Genomic DNA, 7,686 nt, shown 5'->3' on the forward strand with positions numbered 1-7,686 from the left:
TACGCACATGGACCAGGGGGCATGGTGGAGAGGAGCAAAATCATCATTATTATTCTAGTAAGGAATCCAAGGGCTTCCGCAGCCCAGAGGACTGAATGACCCTTCTCTACCCAAAGCAGAATAGCATGATGCACAAGGCGCTGGCAAATGGTGTGACACCCCTCCTTCCCGCCTAGCTCCGCTAAGCAGATGGTTATCTTGAATGGCAAGGTGCCATTTTGCTGGTATTTCTCAAGCTAGTTTGCTGATAGAGTGTTTTAGAAGATGCAAACAATTGCTGCAAAGTATGTTTCTAAGCACAATTCAAAGTGCTAGTGCTTACCTTTAAAGCGCCAAACGTCCTTTGCCCTGTATACCTGAAGGAACATCTACATCCCCATCATCTAGCCCGGACACTGAGGTCCAGCACCAAGGGCCTTCTGTTGGTTCCCTCAGTACGTTTCCGAGCACAATTCAAAGTGTTGGTGCTTACCTTTAAAGCCCTAAACGGCCTCAGCCCAGTATACCTGAAGGAGTGTCTTCACCTCCATCGTTCTGCCTAGACACTGAGGTCCAGCGCAGAGGGCCTTCTGGCAGTTCCCTCGCTGCGAGAAGCCAAGTTACATGGAACCAGGCAGAGGGCCTTCTTGGTAGTGGCGCCCGCCCTGTGGAACGCCCTCCCATCAGATGTCAAACAGATAAACAACTACCTGACATTTAGAAGACATCTGAAGGCAGCCCTGTTTAGGGAAGTTTTTAATGTGTGACATTTTAATTGTATTTTTAATCTTGGAAGCTGCCCAGAGTGGCTGGGGAAACCCAGCCAGATGGGTAGGGTACAAACAAATTATTATTATTATTATTATTATTATTGCTGCAATAAGTGAGATTACAGGGAACCAGGCAGAGGGCCTTCTCAGTAGTGGCACCTGCCCTGTGGAACACCCACCCATCAGATTTCAAGGAAATAAACATCTATCTGACTTTTAGAAGACATCTGAAGGCAGCCCTGTACAGAGGAGAAGTTGTTGTTGTTGTTGTTGTTTGTTGTTGTTGCTGATATTTTGCTGGGGCAACCCAGTCCAATGGGTGGCATATAAATAATAAAATGATGATGTGCTTTGTCGGACATAACCTCCACAATCAGGGCCGGCCCAACACACTTTGCTGCCTGAGGCAAAGAACAAGATGTTGCCTCTCTCCATTCCATGTGCAAAAGCTGACTAGACTGGCAACTGAGGTTTCAAGCACATGACTTCCCCCCAAAGAATCCTGGGAACTGGAATTCACTGAGGGTGCTGGGAACTGTGCTTCTGTAAGGGGCAGATGACACTTCCTGGAATTCTTTGGGGGAAGCCATGTGCCTTAAAAGCACCGTGCGGATGTAACCTGAATCTCACTTTGGCATCCTCCATGGCCTCTAAGGGGAGCAGGGGAGCTTCAGGGGCCCAAGAAAGACTTCATGGCACACACTCAAAAGCTCTGTCCCCTCGCCACCCTTCAGCATTGGCTGCCTGAGGCAGCTGCCTCACTTGGCCTCCTGGTAGGGCCAGCTCCATCTACAAGTTAGGAGAGCACCTTGGTGGACTTGGACCACATTCTCCATGCATCTAAAGTGATACAGTATGATACCACAGAATTGTAGAGTTGGAAGGGACCCCAACTCTCCCCTCGCAAAGTCCCCAGAATTGCCTGGGTAGAGAGATTGCCTATTAAACCATAAAGGCTTCCAGTGGTGCAACTGGGCAGATGCCCCAGATTCTGAGCTTTTGCTTTGAAAAAAGCATGTCTGTAGCCCTGTGAGAAATAAAAATTTGAGGCATAGTGTGCAGCTTCTTCTAGGTCGTATCTGTGAAAGGAGTGTGGGCACGTTGTGATTTGTTCCTGGTACTGAGGGATGTTCCCTTTTGTTATTACATACACAAAGTATCAAATGTGGTGACAGTAATAATAATACAACAAAACAACACCACCACAAACTGGCTTATAAGTATAAAACCAAATTTACTAGAATAATAGCTAGAATAGAGATAGACTTGTAACCATTCAAACAACAAACATACTAAGGTGCCATGTGCAAGACAAAGCCTGGAGATACTGTAAACATGGAGTGGAAAAATGTACAACTCTATCTTAACAAGTTACACGTGCAGTAAACGTTATACAGACTGGGTAAATGATCCGTTCAACAAGTAGCGTAAGTCCAGTCACAGAACGGCAACCCCGTGCCGCCACAAAGGAAAAGAAAAACAGCTTGGAAAAACTTTTTCATATTCTCCAGTGTGCTACCCTTGCCGTTGTGGCTTTGTCTTGCACATGGCACCTTAATATGTTTGTTATTTGAATGGTTACAAGTCTATCTCTATTCTAGTTATTATTCTAGTAACTTTGGTTTTATACTTATAAGCCAGTTTGTGGTGTTGTTGTTTTGCTGCTCTGTTGTTATTAGACAGCAACATCATCTCTGTGTGTGTGTGTGATCTCCATAATCAGGACATAGCTGTCTTCCCATGGTAAATATAAGGCTGTTAAGAGTGGTTGTCCCTCTCATTTTGGGTTAAGCCATTCCCCACAGCCAGCCATTTTGCATTGTGCCATGCCTCCTCTGTGGAAGCTATTATGTGAGGGGCACCCCCAGCACTCTCAAAATTCAAAATGTGTCCGCTCTTCCAAAAAGTTGGCAGCCCTTGGGCTGATCCATAGGGACTCTAGTGTATGTTGTTAACACTAATTGAAATCCTTACCCGCCGAGTCAGGCAAAACCTCTTCATCTCCTGACCCCAAACAGGGGTTCTCTTCAGAAGTCTCCAATAGGTTTCTTGTGACCAGGCCAATGGGCCAGCTTTTTAATTTCATTAACGGTGTGTCATAAGATACGCCACCCGCCATTGGCTCCTCAATCCATACAGCTCTTTCCCCCTCTACACACTACAGATTTGCTCTCTTAGGGACTCCCTTGTCCTGTGGGAATATCAATTCAAAGGGATCTCATTGAACGGTGCAATTGTCCCCAGTGGATTTCTAAGCAGAAGGAGTTTGTGGAGCCAAGTCAGTCTGCTTCATCTTGAAGTCTCTCCAAGGAAATGGCTGCCTTTGTGAACCTTAATTTCTTTTTGCTGGTGCTGTTCCTGGCTATAGCTGCTGCTGTCTGTGAGTATGGGGCAATATCCCCCATCCCTTAATTTGTAGAGGGGTAACTATCAGTATCCCTTATCCCTTGACCTTAAAAAAACAAATCAATCCCCTTTCCTCAAAGGAACTTGGAGTGGCACGCAGAATTTTTAAGCAGAGGGGTTGGACCCTTAGGGGTAGCTTCCCACTTGACAATTCTATGATTCTGCCATTCCTATTTTATCCCCACAATGTGAGATAAGTGAGGCTGAGGTGGTAAGTGGCCCAGGTCACCCGGTGAGCTTCACCGCTGTCTAGATGCAAAGACTGTATTGCTTTGAAATATTTTAACTGCAAGAAGGGTCATTTAGTCCAACCCCCTGCGATGCAGGAATGCGTAGACAGAGTTTGTCCCAAAGTTTGTCATTGGCTCCCAGTACGATTCTGAGCACAATTCAAAGTGTTGGTGCTGACCTTTAAAGCCCTAAACGGCCTGGGTCCAGTATTCCTGAAGGAGCTTCTCTACCCCCATCGCCCAGCCCGGACACTGAGGTCCAGCGCCGAGGGCCTTCTGGCGGTTCCCTCCCTGTAAGAAGGGAGGTTGCAGGGAACCAGGCAGAGGGTCTTCTCGGTAGTGGCACCTGCCCTGTGGAACGCCTTCCCAGCTGATGTCAAGGCAATAAACAACTATTTTAAATTTAAAAGACAACTGAAGGCAGCCCTGTTTAGGGATGTTTTTAATGTCTGACGCTGTATTGTTTTTAATATTCAGTTTGGAGCCGCCCAGAGTGCCTGGGGAAACCCAGCCAGATGGGCGGGGTATAAATAACAAATTATTATATTATTATATGTGTACAGTGGTACCTCGGGTTACATACGCTTCAGGTTACATACGCTTCAGGTTACAGACTCTGCTAACCCAGAAATAGTGCCTCAGGTTAAGAACTTTGCTTCAGGATGAGAACAGAAATCGGGCTTCGGCGGTGCGGCGGCAGCAGGAGGCCCCATTAGCTAAAGTGGTGCTTCAGGTTAAGAACAATTTCAGGTTAAGAACGGACCTCCGGAACGAATTAAGTACTTAACCCGAGGTACCACTGTAGAGTGTAATGTGTGTGAAGAAGTCTGCCGAGTCCAGCCAGTGGTCCACGCATCCCAGTATTGTCTGCAATGACTTGCAGTTTCTCCCTTCCCTGCTCGAAGATGGAGGGCATTCTGAACACAGTTCGGAACCTTCTGCGCACAGATGCTCTGCTGCTGAGCCACAGCCCTTGCCCAACACCTGTGCAATATGCTTCCCCAAAGGGAGAAGATATCAAGGGAAGAATGAAATTCCCTGTTGCTTGCAGCAGACAAAAAGCATGCCACAATGATTTAGCCCCGAAAAAATCTCCCTCTCTGGGCGAACTGCAACAGAACCTATCTTTTAAGAGGGCGTTTATGTGCTTGGTTTTTCCATTCTGCTGTTGCCGTTCACAGGTCTGGATGTTCGCACTGGAGAATGGGGTTGCGGAAACTTCCGAGGCTACTGCCGCAAGGACTGTTTCCCCCAGGAAAAATCTCTGGGGCCCGAAGACTGTGCTGAAGGCTTGGTGTAAGTCTCCTTTCTATGCCCCCTTCCCTGTTTTGATCTTTCTGTTGTTGAGATGATAAATAATTCTCAGAGCGCAACAGCCTGGTGGGAAATAAGGGAAACCAAACTTAAATGGCAGTGAGAGATTTTACTTTATTGGGCTCCATGATCACTGCAGATGGTGACAGCAGTCACAAAATTAAAAGATGCCTGCTTCTTGGGAGAAAAGCAATGACAAACCTAGACAGCATCTTAAAAAGCAGAGACATCACCTTGCCAACAAAGGTCCGTATAGTTAAAGCTATGGTTTTCCCAGTAGTGATGTGTGGAAGTGAAAGCTGGACCATAAAGAAGGCTGATCGCCGAAGAATTGATGCTTTTGAATTATGGTGCTGGAGGAGACTCTTGAGAGTCCCATGGACTGTAAGAAGATCGAAGCGATCCATTCTGAAGGAAATCAGCCCTGAGTGCTCACTGGAAGGACAGATTGTAAAGCTGAGGCTCCAATACTTTGGCCACCTCATGAGAAGAGAAGACTCTCTGGAAAAGACCCTGATGTTGGGAAAGATGGAGGGCACAAGGAGAAGGGGATGACAGAGGACAAGATGGTTGGACAGTGTTCTCGAAGCTACCAGCATGAGTTTGACCAAACTGTGGGAGGCAGTGGAAGACAGGAGTGCCTGGCGTGCTCTGGTCCATGGGGTAACGAAGAGTCGGACACGACTAAACAACAACAAAACTTAAATGGAAACTAGGCAACAGAGCCAAACTTCTGTAACGCGATGGCTGAAATGTTCTTTATTTGTTACTATTTATTTCTTGCTTTATAGCCCAACTTTTCTCTAAGGATCTCAAGGTGGTGTACGTAATTCTCCCCCACCCTCTTTTAATCCCCACTACAACCCTGAGAGGTAGGTTAGGCTGAGAGTGAGTGACTGGCTCCAAGGGGAGCCCCACAACTGTGTGAAGATTTGAACCCTGGTCTCCCAGGTCCAGGATTCTCAGCGCTACACGACACTGGCTTTTGGTAGCGTGTGCAAGTGTCCCACTTGGAGTGCAGTCCTCTTGTTGCCTGATGCAAGCCCAGTTTAAAAAGAGAAAAAGAGAGCTACATGCCTGAAAGAACTATCTCATGACACACTGAAAACCAATTTGCAGTTTCTGCCAACATCCAGAAATCTACAGAATTGGGTAGAACTTCTTAAATTGCATGTGACTTGGTGGTAACGGAAATCTAAAATTCTGTGAACCACCCTGAGACCTCCGAGTATAGGATGGTATATAAATTCAATACATAAATAAAATAAAAATAGTAGTTGCCAATCAATAGTTTGCAAGTGACCAGTATGGTGGAATGCATCATATGCAGTTTAAATCCTAGCAATTATTTCTAAATTTGCATCTATCTATCTAAGAATTAGCACGTGCAGAATGTATGCAAATCTGTAAATCTTTTGTCCTTTTTGGCAAACGCACAGGTGATCACCCTAAACTCCTGCGATGTCTCAGTGTGGTTTTTTTAAAAAAATTAATGCACTAGAAGACCATCTTTTGTCACTACTAGCTGTGCGCACACATCATCCCTTTAAAGCACATTCTTTCCCTCAAAGAATTCTGGGCACTGCAGTTTGTTCAGGGTTGATGGGAACTGTAACTCTGTGAGCGCTAAACTACGGTGCCCAGAATTCTTTGAGGGAAAGAATGTCATTTGATTGAGTTTTAAAGGCATAGTGCATACACAGTCTTCTTAGTATTGTGTATTGTGTTTTTAATATTCGGTTGGGAGCCGCCCAGAGTGGCTGGGGAAACCCAGCCAGATGGGCGGGGTATAAAAAATAAATTATTATTGAATTATTATTAGTCATGATGACTATATATGGTATGTATATCTTGGACACTGAAGTTCAGGTTTGCTAATAATTTGGTGTACTAGCATTGCTTTCTCTTAACCATTTATTCTTTCTGTTTACAGCTGCTGCATATCAGGCATGTTGGGATAGCAATTTGGATTAATAACCGAGTGACTGGGCTGTGAAGAGAATTTCTTGAGAATGCTTGCAGGAGGGCAGGCAACAAAGAGAACAAAACGACAGCCCCTTCATTGCAGCAAACAGCTTGCAAACAATAAAATTATTTCTCCTTGGCTTTTGCTCTGACTTATGATGAATCGTTTCTTTATCATTAGTTATGGCAGCTTCGCTATCCAGACCTAGGAGCGGGCAGGAAAAGACAAGATGGTTGGGGGGGGTCCCTTCTGCCGCACCTCTGAGCTCAGGGCACCTATGGGTGCCTCCAGATTATCAGTGTTTCGCAGGACAGACTCGGGTGCATGGCGGCACTCTAGATTTGCACATTTAAAGTGGATTAAAGCACTCTAGCACAACAAATAAACTTTTTTTTAAGGTGCCTTTTTTTTGCTGTCTGGAAAGTAGCAGGGAAGCGCACTGAAAAGTATGGGTCGAACGAAAGATTAACAGGAAGATGTGCAAACACTCCCACAGAGAAATCAGAATGGATGACTGCTCCGCCCAGCACACTGGGCCGTTTTCTGAACCTTTTCCAATCGTACATCCTTTAAAAAATAAATAAAAAAAATTATGCATTTTCCATAGTTCGATACATCCACTTTATAATCATTTGTCCTACATTCTTTTACTTCCCCACACATCCCTCCATGGGTTCATATTTAATCCTCATTGAGCTGCAGTTCCTTAATTACTGCCCCTCTTCCGGTTGTTTTTAACTGCTGCTCATATATCTTGTCCTACTTGGGAATTTATCTGGCTACTATAATTATTTAAGTATTCTCCATTTTATTCCCACTCCTCAGACTCATCCTGATTTCTTATATTTACAGTCAACATTGCTAGCTCCGCATATTCTATTCACTTATTCTGCCAGTCTCCTTTTGTCCTTCCACCTTTGTGCATAGATTATTCTGGCCGCTGCCGTTACACATCCTTTTTTATTTATACCCCACCCTCCCCAGCCAAGACCGGGCTCAGGGTGGCTAACAACCAATAATA

At 45.2% G+C, this 7,686-nt stretch overlaps 1 long non-coding RNA gene across 1 annotated transcript; it reads left to right on the forward strand.

The window, feature by feature from the left end:
* Positions 1-2,872: 2,872 nt before the first annotated feature.
* LOC308475397 lies at positions 2,873-6,801 on the forward strand. The gene is made up of 3 exons (XR_013985137.1): positions 2,873-3,129; positions 4,567-4,681; positions 6,633-6,801. It is a non-coding gene; the product is annotated as an uncharacterized lncRNA (long non-coding RNA).
* Positions 6,802-7,686: the final 885 nt, after the last annotated feature.

Source organism: Podarcis pityusensis (assembly GCF_964106645.2).
Source record: "Podarcis pityusensis genome assembly, chromosome: 4".
In the NCBI taxonomy this organism is placed as follows: domain Eukaryota; kingdom Metazoa; phylum Chordata; class Lepidosauria; order Squamata; family Lacertidae; genus Podarcis; species Podarcis pityusensis.